The sequence below is a fragment of the Sitophilus oryzae genome, unplaced genomic scaffold (genome assembly GCF_002938485.1).
Source record: "Sitophilus oryzae breed Bouriz unplaced genomic scaffold, Soryzae_2.0 scaffold_2006_pilon_pilon, whole genome shotgun sequence".
Taxonomy (NCBI): domain Eukaryota; kingdom Metazoa; phylum Arthropoda; class Insecta; order Coleoptera; family Curculionidae; genus Sitophilus; species Sitophilus oryzae.
Genome location: NW_022146732.1, coordinates 4,244,039 through 4,264,864, shown reverse-complemented (window position 1 = coordinate 4,264,864; position 20,826 = coordinate 4,244,039). Strand labels below are relative to the sequence as shown.

The window sequence follows — 20,826 nt, the reverse complement described above, 5'->3', positions numbered from 1 at the left end:
GTATATTTGCTATAGTGGTGGGTTTAAGGAGTTTACAATAGGGATAATAAAAAATGCGATTAGAAATCCTTGTTGGTCGTTTACATTATTGTCGTTTTTAGCTGATTTTAATATTTCTAACTGTTCAAGGTAATTTAAGCGTCTGCCTTTTGTTTCTTAATGTAATAACTTAATTGAGTTTTCATTAATTGTGTGATTATTTAATATACAATGGGTTGCTAGACCGTGACTTTGCTGGAGATTATTAATATATTTTATATGTTCTTTAATCTTGATATCTAAATTTTTACCTGTTTGGGCCTATGCACAGATAGTACAGTTTGGCCTAAGATACTGCAAACAAAAATTTCATATCCCTCTTCATTTCTGAGCTACAGGGTCTTTTCAAAAATTTTGCAATTTGGGACAACCCTGTATCTCTATTATTGTTAAAGGTATCGAGAAGGCGAAAACTGCTTATTGTAGAACTTTTTACGTAGAATATAGTGGCGTAGTCTGTTTTTCTACCAAAAAAATATTTTTGAAAATATGAACTAAAGTTATGTTTTTTCAAATGGAACACCCTGTATATTTATAAATCATATGATCTGTCTTGCCATAAGCTTCTCAAAAAAATATATATATCACTCTATATTTATTTTCACTAATTACTGCAATAGTTAAAATATATCATTTTCTTAATAGTAGGCCGTGATAAATAACAAAAAATCAAAATGGTATTTATTAAAATAGTCATACACATATTAAAATTTATTTGGGATTGATATATTTTACTTTTGAAATAACTGTTACCACTGAAACTGTGAATATATTTTTCTTTTTTTTATAACGGGATGGGTTTGCAAATATCTAAATCTTGAATTATTAAAGCATTTTTCAGGTGTTCGTCATTGTTGTAGTGCCCACGATATATTTCGTATTTCAATAATCCCCAAAATCAGAAATCGAGAACGGCGAAATCCGGGAATCGAGGAGGCTATCAATATGCGTTCATTGGTTCCAATTCATTGATTTGAAAAATAATAATTTAACAGTATTCTAATATTTCCATAGTTATGAGGGGGAATGTTCCCCATCTTGCTGAAAGTATATTTCACGTAAATTAGCTAAAGGAATATCTAAAATTTCCGATACGATAGATTATTCTTACGTATACACGTATTCCAAGATTTACAAATAGCGGTAGAGAGTTAAGTTTCCCTAATATATAAAGAATTTATTAGCGGCTCCCAAAATAAAACAAGAGACAGATAGCAGTATACTTTTAATAATTCTTTAGTTTCTTTTATTATCAATCATGGCCTACTAATAAATATGATCTTTTAATAAAAACTTTTAAATATTGCAGTAAATAGTGAAAATAAATATAGAGTGATATATATTTTTGAGAAGCTTATGGCAAGACAGATCATATGATTTATAAATATACAGGGTGTTCCATTTAAAAAAACATAACTTTAGTTCATATTTTCAAAAATATTTTTTTGGTAGAAAAACAGACTACGCCACTGTATTCTACGTAAAAAGTTCCAAAATAAACAGTTTTCACCTTCTCGATAGATTTAACAATAACAGAGATACAGGAGGTGTCCGAAATTGCAAAATTTTCAAAAAGACCCTGTAGCTCGGAAACGAAGAGGGCTATGAAAATTTTGTTTACGGCATCTTCCGTTTGACAAAAAAGTGAGATAGGTTTGTGCAAACCGCACCCTTCTATCTTCACTAATAACGGAGATACCGTATGATTTCAACCAAAATAGGACACCCTGTACATACACGGCATCACAATTATCGAAATCCACCCTATATACACCCGAATTATTTTTGACATTAGTTTTGTCTTTGTTATTTAATAAAATTTGACCTAAATTCCTTTTATTTACTTTAATAGTTTTACATCCTATTTTATTGAAATTATTGGACATTTTGTTAGTTATGTTAGAAATGTAATTTAAAACCCGATAATTGCTATTGTTTTTAGAATCAGCGGAATATTTTTTTTTCATTAAAATTTTCTTTTGTTTTTTTTCTTTGGCATATTATCGGTGGGTGTTTCGACGTTTTTTAGCTGGGCCTTTGCCAAAAAATACAGATACAAAATAAATAAATAAAATAACATAAATTTGTTGTACCACTTTCATACGCTAAGTGAAAGAATTAGAATGAATCATACAGTAAAATTTAAACACTTTAATATTTTTCTTGTATCAAACTACGGTACTTAATGCCAGTCAATCAGTGCAAGTAACTTTAATGGTGATTTCGGTGTTTTAATCTAGTCTGTTCTTGTTTATTTAAATCGTAAACAAGGAGTAAAAGGAACTGGATAAATATTTAGATCGATCTTGTTAAATTTTGATTAAATTATTGGTACTTTAATATGTTTGAGCATATAACTCCCAAAGTTTTGATTATAAACAAACATTAAGTCTTTTAGACGATGTTTTTGTGAATATTTAAGTTGTTTTATTTAAAAAGATCCTACCAATGTGTACTACCAGTCATGACCTATGCATAGGGTTGCCAACTTTCACAATAAAAAATAGAGGACGAGAGAGTAAAAAAGAGACACAGGCGAAACATTTTTTGAAACCTTCCCAAGTGTATAGTATTTACCTACTTTGGACTCAAAACTTGTTAAAATAAAACAAACCATTTTCAAATTTTTTTAAAGCATAAGCTAACAGTAATTAAACAAAAAATAGTTTAACATGTTTTGCTTTTTTCTGTACAAACGAGTGGGAGCAGCGAAAGACACAGATTAAAAATTTTTAAAAGCCTTTGTGGCGATAGACGAATATTTTTTAGGTTTTGACTTTAGTATATAAAAAATAGGACTTTTTCAATGCGCGCGAGAAAAGAGGACTGTCCTCTAGAATAGAGGACGGTTGGCAACCCTACCTATGCATGCAAAACCTGCACAACGCGCAATGGAACGAAATATGGTGGGAATAACCAAGAAAGACCGTAAAAGAATAGAGTGGATACGACAAAAGACTCACAATAAATGCCCTCCATAGAATCAAATCCCTCCAGTGGTAATGGACAGGACACCCGGCAAGAAGGACGGACAACAGATGGACAACAAAAATTACAGCATGGGAGGAATTAAGAGACCTAAAAGAAGACCAAACCTGAGATGGAACCAGGATATTAGGAAATTGGCAGGGATAACTTGGGCCCGCATAGTCAACAATGGGCCCCACTACAAGGAGAGTGTCTAAATATGTTAGGGAGGCTACACAATAATTGGAAATGGTTGAATAACCTGAAAATGATGATGATGATGCTAACAGTATTATTTTTTAAGTTTATTTGTTGCAACCTAACTTTTTATAAAGGAATTTGTTCCGGTCTTTTCAAGAAAAAAAATTGATTTTGGCGTTAATCTTTAACGAGCGCTAGAGCCTAATCTTGCCTACTTTTATTTTGTATAGAAATATTATTTCTGAAAAATTTATATTTCTGGTATTATAAGCAAAAAAACGTTTATTTTGGCGCCCTCTAAAAACCATTTTCTCAATGTTCCGTCACGAATTTTTTTTAGCAAACATCAGATTCCCAAAAACCAGCAAAAACACATTCACCAGAAAAACCAGCACAACACAAAGAACAAAATAAATGAGAACTTCCGAAAGAATTTCGGGAGACGATAATGCAATTTTATCGTCGTGTATAAAATAATATTTTTTCCATAGAGAGTTACGTTTTAAAAAATATTCAGAAATTATTATTTCAAGGAATTTATTACGAGTAGAAAAAATATTGTGCTGGGTTGGCGCTGGTTTCTATGTAATTTGACAAATAAAATAAAGCTGTCTCTTTAGCTGTCAGTTTTGAGTCAATATTTTTTAATTCTCTTTCATGTCGATCGCTGATTGAATTGGAGCCAGAAATGGCTCAAAACGAAATAAGTAAATTACCAGCAGATATTCAGGCTGAGGCGACAAACGCCATATCCAAACTACTTTTACCATTTAAATCCCGAATAACTTATGAAAAGGAACACAAAATTTTTCAAAAATGAAAGCAATTAAAAAACGTACGAGAAGAAAGATCAAGTGAAAACATACTTTTAGTATATTTTTCTGAAAAATCAAAGAAAATGTAGCCGTCCAGTTTATGGTCGTACTATTCAATGCTAAAAAGTACAATACTGGTCAATGAAAACATTGATATTTCAATGTGAAGGATAAGCTATTCCGTTTAAATTTCCGTAGTAGTATAGTAACATCTAAACTTTGTAGATATAACAAGCGCATAGCTTTCTTGCAGTGCCGGATTAAGGTCCTAGGGGGCCCGGGGCTATAGGCTACCCTTGGGGCCCCCAGGTCGGATTATTTTTTCCTCATTGCTGTTATTTTCACTTAATTAGTTTTTCTTCTTGAATCTGAAATTAATTTAAAATATCCCTAAGTTTTCGTAGATTTAAAAATATAGGGTGTTCCGAAACTATTGTATCAAAATCTAAAGGTAGGTAGATCTCGCCAAAACTGATGGTCGGAAATGCGTCGTTTTCAAAATACAGGGTGTACAGGTGAAAAAAAATCGATCTTTTTTAATATCTATTACACCACTGTATACCACCCTACGGTACTTAAACAAAATATTATTGAATTGAATATTATTGCACCGTTTTCGCTTAAAAAAATAAAAACCATTTTCGGCATTTTCATACATGGCCAAATCGCTAAAATGGTAATGTAAATTTTAATGGTAAAACTTGAAAAACGACAATTTAGGTTTTGGGCATTTTAGTTCGTACTATGTTCATAGAAAGAAGTTTTTGGAAAATAAAAAATCTTTTTAAACTTAAATTTGCCGTTTTACAAATTTTGCTATTAAAATTTATGATAACATTTTAGCGATTTGGTCATGCATGAAAATGGTTTTTATTTTTTACGCGAAAACGGTGCGTCGGACACAAAAAGTCAAGAAATAAAATATGTTGTAAATTGAATGGGGATTTGAAAAATAATATTAATTTTATTTAAAAAGTAGTGGCGTACCATTCAACGCGAATTGCAATAGAGACTTCAAACTCTACAGATATAAAAAGACTCAAAAGACTTTTTAACAAGGTATCACTCGACCCCCTATTCCATTTAAAATTTTAAGGGTGATAGTTACTCCGTCAAAGGGGTGCAAGCAAAGAGGGTGCAAATACCAAAAAATAAGTCTCCCTGAAAAACAAAATCGACGTGTCCGAGCATTTTTCGAATTATTTATTTACAAGCAAGAAACCCGGGTGGAAAGTTTTCGGTGGGCCACCTGTATAGATTTTTTCTTAAAAGTTTAACACCTTCTATTTTGAAAACGACGCTCTTCCGACCATTAGTAACCCATTTCAAAATATTTTGGCGAGATCTACCAATCCTTACATTTTGGCATAATAGTTTCGGAACACACTGTATATTATTGAAAAATGTTGCTTAAAATAAGGCTTAAAACTCTTAAAACATCAATATCTCTCATTAATACGAGTATTGTTTAGCAATTTTCAAAATTGGAGTAGTTCTCGAATTTTTTATATTTTATGAGCATACGGGAATTCTTTTTCATTTTTCATAAAGTTTATTTTTAAAAAAGGAATAGTATTTTATGGCCTTTATGACGAGAGACTTTTTAGTTTTTCAATTCGTTTGTCTTTTTATCTTTTGTAAGCGGCCCAGAGAAAGTATGTACCTATTATATGTTAATGCGCTTATTTTTAAAAGAAGAAACTTAAGAAAGTTATTGTAAATTAAATTGTTAATACCAAAGTTATTATATAAATGATCATATCCAGTAAATGCGTAATAAGGCTAAAACTGATTCCTACCTTACGTTTAGCAGATCCACTAAGATATTTTCTACATGACATTTTTTAAAATACTGGTATACACTACACAATTCAAAAACGTATCATTGTTCTTGTTTTCTTAAATCTATTATTGGCAATCACTTATTTCATAGATGCGCTATGCAAAAATACCTAATCAAATAGCATAAAAAAGAGGAATCTAATCTGAGTAATTCCCCTAGCGCTTTCGGCTTTCGGTAATCCATCCATCCAGAAACATTTAAAAAGAACAAGCCATTGTCTATGCAGCAATCTTGATATTTTTTTGGGAAAATGTTTTGCCGCCCAAAAAAGAAAAGAAAAAGAGTCTGTTTTTGACATTATGAGAATAACAAGTTGGCTGTTGCAATATATTTAATAAGACTAAATATATTTCTGTTGCACTGTTGCAGGTGTTCCAGGCTGGATTTTATTTTTTTATTGTTTTTAAAACACAGTTTTAGTTATTATTTTACTTATTAAAATATAGTTTTAGTAATAAATTGAAGATTTATAACAATATGTGACGAAAAATCGGTTTTTGTTACAAATCGGTATTTTTCGTAATATATGTACATTTTCATTTAACTAATCTCGATTTAACTCTATGAATCTCGATTTTAAATTCTCCTAATTTGGGGGCCCCTCTCAATGACGGGGCCTGGGGCTATAGCCCCCATAGCCCCCCCCTTAATCCAGGCCTGCTTTCTTGAAGCAGTTATGTAGCGGTTACAGACGGAAAAAGTCAAAAATTTTAAACCCAGAAGATGTGAAATTTCTTTGCACTGCTTTTTTTGCATTTAATCTACCCTTGCGGTTAAAGTACTATTTTATCTACTATTTTTGATAGATATTAGGCAATTTTAACAGTTGCTATGGAAAAAAGACTATTAAGTGAATTTACCTATCTTTAAAAACGGGATATTTTTCAGAATCCTATACGTATAAGTGCCAAAATATCACACTCCAATCCCGTAATTTTCTCCGTTTTCTCCAGAAAATCTTCTCCACATTTAATTCCATTCTTGCCTTCGTGTACAACCATTGCGTGACTGCCGAAATCTCCAAATCCGACAAATCAGTGCCGTCGATTGTAGTTCCTTGGGATTTCGGATCCATTTTGTCGACCGTTGCTGATCCCGAAGGGATACGGAGTGCGAGCGACGGTCTTTTGTACGCAGTCACGTGGTCTGGAGGCTGTGACGTGAGTGGCATCCGTGAGAATCTGTAAGAGGTAATCGGATTATTGATATTGAGTGGAGTGACTCTATTGGACATATATATTTTATTCAAAAAGAAAAAAAAATTGTGGTTGAAATCATACGGTATCTTCGTTATTAGTAAAGATAGGAAGGTGCGGTTTGCATAAAACTATACCACTTTTTTGTCAAATGGAAGATGCTGTAGTAAACAAAATTTTCATAGCTCTCTTCGTTTCTGAGCTACAGGGTCTTTTTGAAAATCTATGAAAGGCTGAAAATTATAACCCTATTTATGTTTTAAAAAAAAACACGTTCAAAATAAACTGGCACTGCCTTATTATTTTTGAAAAGTGTTGCTTCTCTATTTATTCCAATAAGACGTCCTTATAATAAATTTATTTTAAGCACGAGAGTATTTTATTTCTATAAGAATTGCTAACAGTTTAAATACATTTCTGGTAGGCTATTGCCACGTGATTAATTCTCTCCAATAGAAAGTCATTTGAGATGGACATCGAAAGATGGTGTTTGGCGAGATTGACTGGATAAGCCCGATCAACCACACATTTTTATATGATTTTTGTCGCGTTCCATTATTTTGAATAATACAATGGAATTTATTGTGTATGATAGTTATTAGTGACAAAAAGGAGAATTGTATCGTTTACAGATAACGCGTTGTTTAGGTAGCTGTTTAGAATAATCAACCTAACTTAATTATACGTTGCTTTCTTTTTTTAGAATCTCTGTCACTCAAATCACCTTTGATGGAATCTCATAAAGATCAATTCCAGGACATTACAACAATCATTTGTCACTACACAAAATTCACCGGGATACCCTTGTATCTATTATTTTTTATTTTGGATATCTGTCTCTTGTTTTATGTTTGAAGCCACTAATAAATTCTTTATATTTAGATATATCAGAGAAACTTAACTCTCTACCGCTATTTGTAAATCTTGAAAGCTATCGTACCGGAACTTTTATTTTAGATATTTTAGCTAATTTACGTGAAATATACTTTCATCAAGTGTGTCCCTATAACAACTCTGAAAATATTAGAATTTTGTAAATGACTATTTCCCAAATCAATGAATTGGGATCAATGGAGCCATACTATGGCCTCCCTGGTCACCGGATTTGTCCGTTCTCGATTTCTGTATCTAGTGATTTTTGAAATATGAAATATATCGTGGCTACTACAACAATGTCGTTAACAAAACTTGGGTATTTGCATCCCTTAACCCAGCCCGTTATAAAAAAGAAGAAAAATATAATGAGAAATTCAGTGGTAACAGTTTAAAAGTAAACTATTTCAGTCTCATATACAATTTTAATATGTATATGACTATTTTAGTAAATACCATTACCATTTTTACCAGTTTTTTTGTTATCTATTTCTACTAATAAGAAAATGATATATTTTAAATATTGCAGTAAATATAGTAAAAATAAATACAGAGTGATATATTTTTGAGAAGCTCATAACAAGACGGATCATATTATGATGATACTAACATAGTTTCCAACTCCCAACTACAATAAATATACCGGTTAATACAACATATTTTATTCACAAATCAAGATACAGTATTTCTTATAATATTTTCTCCCAAAAAACTATTTATATAATAAATAAAATATATTTCAAGCCAAAGATTCTTTTCAACGGTACTTATGTGTCTACCTACGTGCCTAAAAGTACCCCATACACATTTTGACGCTTTATATGAATTAATTAATTCAGTCTTTACGTGACTAACCGTTTCCTGTTTTGTCTCTGTTTCTCTTCCTAAGCAGGAAACTTGCCGAAGACCATCTGGTAGTTCTCCGGTCTTAATATTCATCATTTAATTCCTTTAAATTAAAAACGTTTTAAATTATGTAGACTTACAATAAAACATGTTATATAAATTTGTTCTTCCGATATTTTTAGAAATAAAATTTATTTTAAAACATATCATCAAGAACGATAAAGTTTTTTAGTAAAAGAATTATTCAAATAGTAGGTTGATTCAAAAGCGGATCACCCTGTATATTGCCAGCACATCACTGTTACCTTATTCGTTTATTGCGCGTTACTAAATAGAGATTGAGTAACGGTAACTTTTTTACAACTATCAGCTGCTAAACTCAGCGTGCTCTACGAGGCCTGTACTAAATTTTACGATAGCCCTTTCACCGACAAAGGCCCTTTATTGGCTAGGGATGTTCCCTTGCTTCTTAGGGGGTAACCCTTAATTTTATTGCTAGTTTGTATGCTATTGTCGGTCCGTTAGAAAATTGGATTTGGGATTCAATGTCTGTTTTTTTTTTACTGGAAGTAATACAGTTTAGAGGTTTACTAGGGTTGATGCTTCAATGGTAAACTATCGATGTCTACCATCAATGTTTTACTGCTGTAAATTATATCGATATTTGTATAACTGTGTATCGATATTTCCCAAGAAACAGAGTCAGCTATTTTAAATCTGTGGCATTCTGAACGACGCTCATAGATTGTACAGAGTATTCAAAATTTAATTAGGCACAACGAAATTTTTAAGTCCTTCAAATTTTACGATATACTGGGTGCAACTCAAAAGTGGCTCACCCCTATAACTTTTTTATTTTTTCAGATAAGAAAACGAGATTCGGTATATTAGTGTATGGCATAAATTAGGATTGAATGACGTATTCAATTGTTTTTGGTCACTTTCTGTTTTACCGGAAATGACTACGACTTTTGATTTTTAAATGGCATCCTCGGTATTTTTTTACTTTATTCGATAGAAAATGTCAATCTGAATAGAATATCATATCATATACGAAGAGGTAATATTACGGATAACTGTCTAACAAACAATTTAAATGAAATAAAGGAACCTACGTTGGATTAATAGTTATTTTTTATACAAGACGATAAAATGGTATTTTATCTTCTTATGTAAGATTAATTTCGGGAGACTGTAACGTTTTTAGTTCGTTACATGTCTTTTTTATATATGATATATATGGTGTCTGGCGTATCGTCATCGGATTCCGTATCATTCAGGCCTGATAATTTATTTGGCACGCTTGGCGTAATTTTTACGTTCCCTAGTCGCCAACCCTGTTATCGTTTGACACAACCCTGTTATCGCCCTGAGGAGGCGCTGTCAACATCGCTTCTGTCAACTCTCTCCGTGCTTAACATCACTTTGTTTTGCCGCTCTGTTGTATCCCGGCTTTTAGAAATGGTGATTATTTAAATCTTGCTGTATAATTTGAATCAGCTGCTATTTCGAAGTTACAGGTAAAGATGAAATATTATCCTTTTAGATTCGATATTATTACTGCATATTTTTAGGGTAGAGTTTTGGATGTCCCAACTTAACTTGTATTTGTATTTTGCTGGCACGTTGGCGTCCCTTTTCTTTTGTCCTCCAGAATGTTACATGGAAGAAAGGACAGTTTCTTTGTTTATTATTGAGCCCTCGGAAGTAATTCGAGGTAGGTTTATTTTGTTTATTAGACCTTGTTTGGTTTTAAACAAGAGTTTCATATTTTTAGGGTCCAAGGTACGGACTATTTACAAGGTACGGGCACTATCCAAGGTCCTAGTAGTATCCAAGGTACGGGTAGTGTTCCCCTGTACCGTTATCTTATGGACGGACTGTGTACAAGGTATGGGCAGGTGTCCCACATCTATGTATTGATTCCAAGGTTAATGCATTATCCAAGGTCCTAGTAGTGTTCCAAGGTACGGGTAGTGTCCCCATATTTCCACAGTATGGATGTAGCGTAAGCCCCATGCTGATTCGTTCCCATCCATAAGCTAGTTAGTAGTTACGGCTGTTCCAATTCATGGTGTCCTCATTCTGGCCCCTTTTGTTGTATTGGATGGCCGAGTACAGGTATGCCAGACCACCTCACGCTGCTACTGTTTGAAGCAAGATTACACAAAGAACAGCTAAGTGTAGATTTAAGTTCTAGTTTTACATTTAACATTTAAAACATTTTCAGTCTTAAACAATAACGTACATCTTAAGTAATATCGTACAGACTATGTTTAATGGTTAGATTGTTAAGAACATTCATGTCGATTTAATATTATTTAAAATATAATTTAGATCTTAGGTTTCATTACATTACGTCTTGTAATGGTATTACTTTCATAGATATTTAGTACAACTCTTAACACCATTTTTTTTGACATATAACCACTATATATTTATTAGAATTCTACAATGTCATGTACCAGCAAAGAACATCATGAAATATAGTCATTAGTTTTAAGTAATATACAACTGTGTTTTCTTTCTCTGTACATGCCTGGCGCCCAATATCATCTATATCTTTTGTTTATTGTTATTAATTAGTCTTCTTTCCAGTGAAATACCTTATCCACGACTGCTCTCCATTGAAAAGCTGCCGTTCGCAGTGGTAGTTGTTTAAAAAACGCTACAAGAAGATAATGCAATTTTATCGGGTTGGTGTTGGTTTCTATGTAATTTGATAAATAAATAAAGCTGTCTCTTTAGTTGTCAGGTTTGAGTCAATATTTTTTAATTCTCTTTCGTGTCGATTGCTGATTGAATTGGAGCCAGAAATGGCTCAATACGAAACAAGTAAATTACCAACAGATATTCAGGCTGAGGCGACAAACGCCATATCCAAACTATGTACTTCCATTTAAATCCCGAATAACTTATGAAAAGGAATACAAAAATTTTCAAAAATGGAAGCAATTAAAAAACGTGCGAGAAGAAATAAAGTTTTTAACCTATCCTCGCTGTTAAAGTATCATTTAATCTACCCTTGCGGTTAAAGTACTATTTTATCTACTATTTTTGATAGATATAAGGCAATTTTAACAGTTGCTATGGAAATAAGTAAGATTAATTAACATTAAAACGGCTGTTATTTACTAATCAAAAGTCATAGAACTAGAGAAAATAGGTCATTTTATTCTGACGATATGAGTCATGGATATAGAGGACAGTTTAACAGTACCAAAAATAGCTCAACAGAAAAAATATTGAGACATATCGATGTTACGATTTTCTAAAAAGTAAAGAAGTGTAAAGGAAATAATATACTAACACAGCTGATGTGTTTAATTAGCTCCCTTTTTCAGCTACCACCTGGCTGAAAGTTCACGATAGAAACAGGAGATAATACCGTTTGGTCTCAAATGAATTCACATTTCGATCTTGATTAGGCCATACGTGGCCGACCCCAAGAAACGCGTAATACTACTAATAATGGAAACGATACGTCATGCTTTGTTTAGGCCTGTTTACAAATGGTCATGTTTTATTTAGTAATTTCGTAATTTTTCTTTAAAATTAATTGTAGTTGGAAAATAAAATGGTTGTTATTTTCACACTCAGATTTTCTTTTTTTTAATAATATTATGTATTGTAAATTTATTATATGACTTACATCAGATATACAGGGTGTCATAATATTCCGTGGACATAGAACTACTATACGTTCAATCAAAATAAGTACATTGAACACAATTTACCTCTATAGAAAAGTGCTTCGTTTGTCCGCTAGAGGGCATCAATCAAAATTAAGCAAAATTAATAAATGTAAAGATAGTATGTACAGAGACAATGGTCCAATTCTAATTGTTCTTCCAGTTGTTACGCTCGGTTGGTTTTGACTCGCTAGACTATTTTTTGGTACGTCTACTCGGTGCCTACTGCGTGCCTATATAACCGCCCAATTTGTAGATATTAGTTTAGGTTCAATCATCTGCTGATGATGCTAACATGGTTAACAACACGCGCATCCAGTGCATCCAAGTAAGAGTGTTTTGGTGTATTGTGGTGTGTTAGTGTTTTATTTTACTATTTTTAAGTATGTATATGTAATCGGAGATGTCATCCACAGAATCCAATCTCTCAAATGGCAAGGAGGACGGACAACAGATGAACCAAAAAAATTACAGCATGGTACCCACTAGGAGTTAAGAGACCGAAAGGAAGACCAAACCTGAGATGGGACCATGATATTAGGAAATTATTAGGGATAACTTGGGCCCGCATAGCTAACAATAGTCAACAATGAGCCCAACTATAAAGAGAGTATGTAAATATGTGAGGCACCATAATTGGAAATGGTTGAATAAGCTGAGAATGATCATAATCTCGAAAACAAGACAGAAATCTCAACTAATAAAAAAAATAATATATTTTATGAGACTTAGAGGAAAGAACTGAATTAAAAAATCAGAAAATATTAGTTGTTTTTCTGATTACAACAATAAAATGCTAATTAGTTGTTTATTATTTTGCGCTTCTAGTGATTAATGATTATAATAATTTTGCAATTTTAATGCAACTATAAATCGAGGTATTTCGAATAAATTATAAAGACAGTAGCCTATTTACAGATTATAGTTTAAATTTAAGTAACTACTGAGTACACAAACATAATAGCATATTATAAAATAATACCAGATTATAATTATTTTTATAAAAGTTTCTTAAAACCAAATAACACGTCATTTTTCTAGCTAGATCGTTTATTACAGTTGAGGCTTGGAACCTTTGGTGTTACACAGCAAAATAAAAACACTAAATCACCACAATACACCAAAACACTTTTACTTTTACACTGGGCGCGCGTTTCGCTAACCATGTTAGCATCATCAGCAGATGATTATAAACTAAAGTACAATCTACAAGTTGAGTGTTTATATACTCGCTCAGTGGGCACCGAGTGGCCGTGGCAAAATCTAGCCAACCGAGTCAGAGCCCACTGAGCGTAACAGTTAGATTTCCGCCACTAGAGTAGTAGGAACAAAGAACTTGAAGGAATTGGACCGTTGCCTCTGTTCATACTATCTTTACATTTATTAATTCTGATGATTTCATATGCATATAATTGCCTGATGTAATTTGAGACTTGTTTAATTAATTTTAAATTATTAAGATCTATACAATGTTCTTTATCAAAAATATGTTCGGCAACGCAAGATTTATCCGGTCTACCATATCTTATCTGAGCTAAATGTTCTTTAAATCTAGTTAATATTGATCTTCTAGTTTGCCCAATATATTTCTGATTACAATCTTTACAAGAAATTTCATAAGTACCCGACCTTTCCAGTGGAGATGTTTTATCCTTTGGATTACCTAATAATTGTTGTAATTTATTATTAGCACTATACACAAGTTTATAATTGACATTCTTAAAAATTTATATAATACATTTTCATTGCCTTCTATCTTTGTTTTTCAATTTGTTCTACCTTTGATTTACCAATCACCCTAATTTGTTCTGTTTGATTTACCAAAAAAATAATTGAAATTAATAATGATTTTAGATTACTCGAAAATAAGTCTTGCTTTTAACATCCAGGTAAGAGAAAGTATACCATCTGGCAAATTGTAAGAAATAAAGAACTCCATTGCAAATTGTTTCCACGCAATTTATAAATTGTGAAAATGTACTAGTACTAGTTTACATTATTCAATGCATTAAACTTATAAAATTTTCAGTATAGCTCCATGTTTAAATATAAAAATTTAATTGACACATGTTCCAGATTACTAATTAGTAGAAATTTGTGGCGCTAAAATTTCTCATACCGCTATTATTTTTTGCTTGTGTTTATTTCATATGCGTGAACGTACCACAATAAAAGTGACATCACAGTCGCGGAATTCGACATCAAGCTGGCTCAAAAACAAATGATACAAACTGTAAGTGTGCCACCTCCCACTACTCACAAATTTGAATTTTATTAAGCTTAAGTATTCTCGTTACTTCGGTTGTTTTATTGGAACCGTTATTGTATTTATACAGGGCGAGTCAAGATTTAAGAATTTATTAATTTCAGTCACTAATTTATACAGGAAGTTTAGCAATTATGTGCAATAACAAGAATTTTAGCTTTAAGAGTCCATTTCACTGGTCCGAAAAAGTAGCAAAATAAGCGTTCGGCATTTAACGTTTTATGTAAAACTGGCTAGGTATTTTTACACAAATGAAGAAAGAAATTAAAGACAAAAGATTATACCATATCCGTATTGTAGCACATTTTTAAACAACTTCTTTATTTTTAAGATTTTGATAGTCAAACATCAACAAAATATTCCTTATGTTTGGACTAAATTTTCTCGAAAATAAAGACATAATTTAAAATTCCGTTGCAATACGGAAATAGATTGAAGTTTTGTGATTACAGTGATATATAATTTATATGATTTTGTAACAAATTGATCGCTATTTTATAGCAAATGCTGAAGCTCCGCAAGCCTTAATCATAGTTTAAGGAAAAGAGTAGTTGCACTCTCGCAAATATTTTCTGCCAGTTTTTGCAAGCTGGCAGGTTGCAAAGCGTTTCACTTGAATTCCGTCCGTCGAGCTGTGAGGTTCGAGCGTTGCGTCCGAGCACAGGGACGGATTGACAAAAAATTAGTGCCTTACTGTGCGCTGCTATTAATTGTGGAAATAATTCAAAAAATTGTTCTTTGAGTCTTTTTAGATTTCCATCGGATGTAAATCGGCAAGCTGATAGTAATTATCAATTAACATTTAATTATATTTGTTTATTTTAGAAGCTGAGATATTATGTAATTAATTAATAGTTGTCTTATATATGCGCATGAAAATATTTTTTGTCAGGGGATTTTCCATAAAATTTTCATTCCAATAATAATTTACGAGATAATTTATATAAATTGGTTTTTGAAACAATTTTAGAGTAAATATTTTGTACTAAAGAATCCGCAAATTATTCATATTTTTTAATTGAAAGAATTTTATAATAGCATAATCTCTTATAAATTTAGTGGACTGTATTTTTTTATGTTTATTTATTCATTTTTTATTATAAGTGGTCGTAATATAACAATATTCAAAATATTATAGACAAAATATTGAATTTATATTTCAGGGAAGAAAAGTGCCATACCTAGCTTTAAACCACCGTAAATATACAGGGTGGCCCATTAGTGCGAGGAAGTTCAATATCATCGTCGTTGTCGAAGATGTGAAAAAAGTTTTATTCATATGTTTCAAGGTTTATAAAGGGGTGTATCCTAAAATATTTTGTTATATACAGGGTGTCACAAAAAAAGTTTTGGTAAAGTTAGTTTGATTTTTTTTATTATTTTACATTATATATATATATATATATATATATATATATATATATATATATATATATATATATATATATATATATATATATATATATATATATATATATATATATATTATTCTATATTGGGTATTTTCTATGGCGTCACCAAAATCGCAATATTTAAAATGGTATATCTCAACTTTTTTAAATGCGACATTCTGTATATTATTTTTCTGTCAGATGCAGAATTAAAAAGTGAACATTTTTTTATTAATTTAAAGTGTTTCTAAATTTTTACCGCTGTCGCAGATATTCCCAGTATTATATTACATATGGCTCTTTCAACAGTAATTTTTTTTCAAAGCCACCTAATATGATCTCTGTCTATCTTGTCTTGTCAAAAAATGTTCACCTTTTAATTCTACATCTGAAAGAAAAATAATATACAAGGTGTTGCATTTAAAAAAAAATGAGATACAACATTTTTTAAATATTACGATTTTGGTGACGCCATAAAAAATATCCTGTATACGATAAAGTAAATTTTTCTACACGAATTTGTTCCGATATCCTTCATGTTTAAGAAAACATAGCAAAGTATTAATAAAGTTATATTTACTCTAGTTTTTTTACCACTTTTCGTATATAATGTTTTTAACCAAAGTTTTAGTAAATAAGAAATAGATTGGCAACACCGCAGTGTGCTTTAAATAAGGACAGTGTACTTATAGCATAATTTTATGCCGATTCCAGTTATCTACAGAAAATTAAACTTGCTTTAAATTAAAAAAAGTCGTAGAAAATCTCTGAAATAGATAATAATATAAAAATATGTCATTATATATTTTTTCCGCATTTCTTCCCATCAGAAGATTTTCAGATACAGAAGAATTGTTACCTACACGAAATGTGAAAATATTCTGTTTTCAAGCAAGTTTTTACTCGATGATCATTTTTTTATTTTATTTTATTGTGAACTCATATTTTCCTAAATACATATCTGTGAAACTATGGCGAGTGTCACGTCTATACTTTGCCTAGTTAATAGACCACGACTATACAGCTACGTCGTCGGAGGCGAGAACAAGGTCATATAAAGTGGCAGAAAAAGAACAAAGGATTTGACAAGGAGTAAAACTACTAGTTTCCTTATACTATGCCTTAATCAAAGCACGTGTGTTTGGAATTTTGGGTGTGGCTTAACAGGACAGGATCGGGCTAAGCCTTATGCAGATTTCGGAAATATAATATATATTTCCTTCGGCCACACACCCGCTTTACCCGACCCCGAGAGCGACTATTTGGTAAAAATTGATGAAGAATGGCTTTTATTCCTTACTTCATAAACAGTTTCACAGGGTATTACAAACTTCCGTCAAAAAAATATATTGTTAAAAAAAAACAGCTACCGCACCTCTGTTTCTCTGTTTCTGTTTCTGTTTTTTCAGCAACGGCGCGGCGGTTGTGGGCCAAAGTGAAAATGCAAACAACGGACTGTAACAAATGATAGTTGCATGTCACGATAAAAGGCCGTTTTCACCTGACCTTCCCCAACTATACTTGCGGACCCGAAAAATCGATGACGTTGCGATTTGTGCGGGTACTCACTTCGTGGAATCCCTGCCGGTACCGATTTTGCTCGATATTGTTCATTAGGCCAGTTTGAAGCGTGTCATTTATCATAGACTGATGGCTACGAAAATATCTCGTCAAAAGTTTAACAGAAGATATTTTTGAAAAAAAAATGTATTTGAAGATTGCCTACGATCTCTACAACCCCACTAGTCTAGAATTGACCTCTGTGGATTAGAGTGCCTTCTACCTTATTATTTCTTCTAAAAAATAAATGTTTGGTGTTATTTCTACCTAGAAAATAATGATTACCTACTGTAAGCTATTACTACTAAAATAGAATAATAGTTATTTTTTATACAAGACGATAAAATGGTATTTTATCGTCTAATGGTATTTTATCGTTGACCGAAAAGATTAATTTCTAATTGATTGTATAAATCAATATTTTTTTTCCATAGCGAGTTACGTTTTAAAAAATATTCAGAAATTATTATTACAAGGAATTTATTACGAGTAGAAAAAATTTTGTTCTGGGTTGGCGTTGGTTTCTATGTAATTTGACAAATAAATAAAGCTGTCTCTTTAGTTGTCAGTTTTGAGTCAATATTTTATAATTCTGTTTCGTGTCGATTGCTGATTGAATTGCAGCCAGAAATGGCTCAAAACGAAAGAAGTAAATTACCAACAGATATTCAGGTAGAGACTACAAACGCCATATCCAAACTACTTCCATTAAATCCCGAATAACTTACGAAAAGGAATACAAAAATTTTCAAAAATGGAAGCAATTAAAAAACGTGCGAGAAGAAAGATCAAGTGAAAACATACTTCTAGCATATTTTTCTAAAAAATCAAAGAAAATGCAACCGTCCAGTTTATGGTCGTCCTATTCAATGCTAAAAAGTACAATACATTTTGTGTATTGCAGAATAAAGTTTTTAACCTATCCTCGCTGTTTAAGTATCATTAATTTAATCTACCCTTGCGGTTAAATTACTATTTTATCTACTATTTTTGATAGATACAAGGCAATTTTAACAGTTGCTATGGAAAAAAATAAAAGTTAAGTCCGAGAAAAATCATAAATTTTCCGGATTGTTATGGGGTTTGGTTTGGGATACATTGACAGGATACTATCTCCTCAACTAACACCTAGCAGATTGAGGGTCAGAAACCATTCTGGAGAAACAAATAACTCATATTTGTTGCAATTTTTTCTATGTTTGAAAACGGTTGCCACTGAAATAGAAAATAGATTGATTTAATAACAACTAAATCTGTCCTTGCGATAAATATATATCACTTATTACAAATCTCTCACTATAAATAGCCGTTCGTGGCGGGTAAAAACAGTGCTACAGTACTACCTCGCCAGGTTCAAGATGCGGAATCTCGTTAAACCAGTCCTCTTGTTTACATCGAGCTTTCCCGCCCGTGATAATTGCAATGTGTCGCTATAATTATATTGTCAATTAACGCCTCAAGTGCCTTAATTTCTTAGTTTCATTATTGACAGCATGCGTAGACAAATCTAATTAAGATCACAAATTTGTAAGATGTATGTATCTATACTAATATACAGGGTGGCCCATCGAAAACGTTCCGCAAGGAATAACGGCCAGCATATTTTTTTTTCCAAAAAATCCAAAAAGACGTCAATTTTGTTTGTGGGGGGACAACTTTTGCCCCAAAAATGATTGCAAAATCTTCAACCCTCTAAGCGGGGGTGTCATCCCCCAACTTTTTTCAAATGGGAAGGGGGTCAAGTGGTACCGCAATGAAAAAGGCTTTTTATTCTCTATACTTTCCCGCTTCGTTTTTGAAAATCGGTCGAGTCATTGAGAAAATATGAAAGATTGAAATTTGAAAAGTTTATTTAAACATTTAGCAGAGTAAATGATAAGGATAAATTCCTTCGACCAATTTGCTGTTTTTTCTTATTATTTCTAGATGTTTACGCTTTATTCACTTGCCACAAGGTTGAACGATCAGGTGCTAGATAGCTGTTCTGTGACTTTTGCGTTGAAGTTCTTCTCAATATCGTTAAACTGACCTAAAATAGAATTTCCAAAAATACCAGCCCACACGTTCAATTTCTGAGGGTTTTGTGTGTGCACCTCGTGAAAAACCCCTCAGCCCAGTACCGACAGTTATGCCGATTAACTACACCGTTCAAAAAGAAAGTACACTCATCCGAAAAACATGCATTAAATAGGAAATTATTATCATTCGCTACTCGTTCACTCACAGTTTCACAAAATTGCAAGCGACGATCAAAATCGTCTTCGTTGAGTTCTTGTACCAACTGAATTTTGTACGGGTGGAACTTGTGTTTTTTTAATATCCTTTGGACACTGGTACGATTCACGCCGGCTAATTTTGCATTGGCTAATTTTCTTGTACTCAGCGTACTATCCATGGCAACTTGGCCTAATACGAATACCTCCATAGCTCCATTTACTACAGGGTTTTCCCTCTGCCTTTTTTTATTCATAACGGAACCAGTTTCGCGAAATTTTGCTACTAACTCGCGAACAATTTTGCCATAAAGGTGTTTTTCAAGATGGCATTCATTGAATATCTGCGGAACCCGATTGCTACATTCATTACTTTTAAAATAAAGTTCGATTATTTCCACTTTTTCTGCAAGTGAGTACATCATAATTGTTAAAAAGTTTAACGATATTGAGAAGAACTTCAACGCACAAGTCACAGAACAGCTTCTAGCAAGTGAAAAAATGCGTAAACATCTAGAAATAATGAGAAAAAACAACAAATTGGTCGAAGGAATTTATCCTTATCATTTACTCTGATAAATGTTTAAATAAACTTTTCAAATTTCAATCCTTCATATTTTCTCAATGACTCGACCGATTTTCAAAAACGAAGCGGCAAAGTATAGAGAATAAAAAGCCCTTCTCATTGCGGTACCACTTGACCCCCCTTCCTATTTGAAAAAAGTTGGGAGATGACACCCCCGCTTAGAGGGTTGAAGATTTTGCAATCATTTTTGGGGCAAAAGTTGTCCCCCTCACAAACAAAATTGACGTGTTTTTGGATTTTTTGAAAAAAAAAATATCCTGGCCGTTATGCCTTGCGGAACGTTTTCGATGGTCCACCCTGTATAAAATCCTTAAGTGACTGACATACTGATTAATCAC

The 20,826-nt window shown here is 32.2% G+C and overlaps 1 long non-coding RNA gene across 1 annotated transcript in view; it reads right to left on the bottom strand.

The window, feature by feature from the left end:
• The window catches only part of LOC115883951, a 63,176-nt gene that overhangs the window by 23,047 nt on the left and 19,303 nt on the right, over nucleotides 1-20,826 (bottom strand). Inside the window, exon 2 of the long non-coding RNA XR_004050474.1 lies at nucleotides 6,726-7,046. This is a non-coding gene — a long non-coding RNA (uncharacterized LOC115883951). The remainder of the gene's footprint in view (nucleotides 1-6,725; nucleotides 7,047-20,826) is intronic.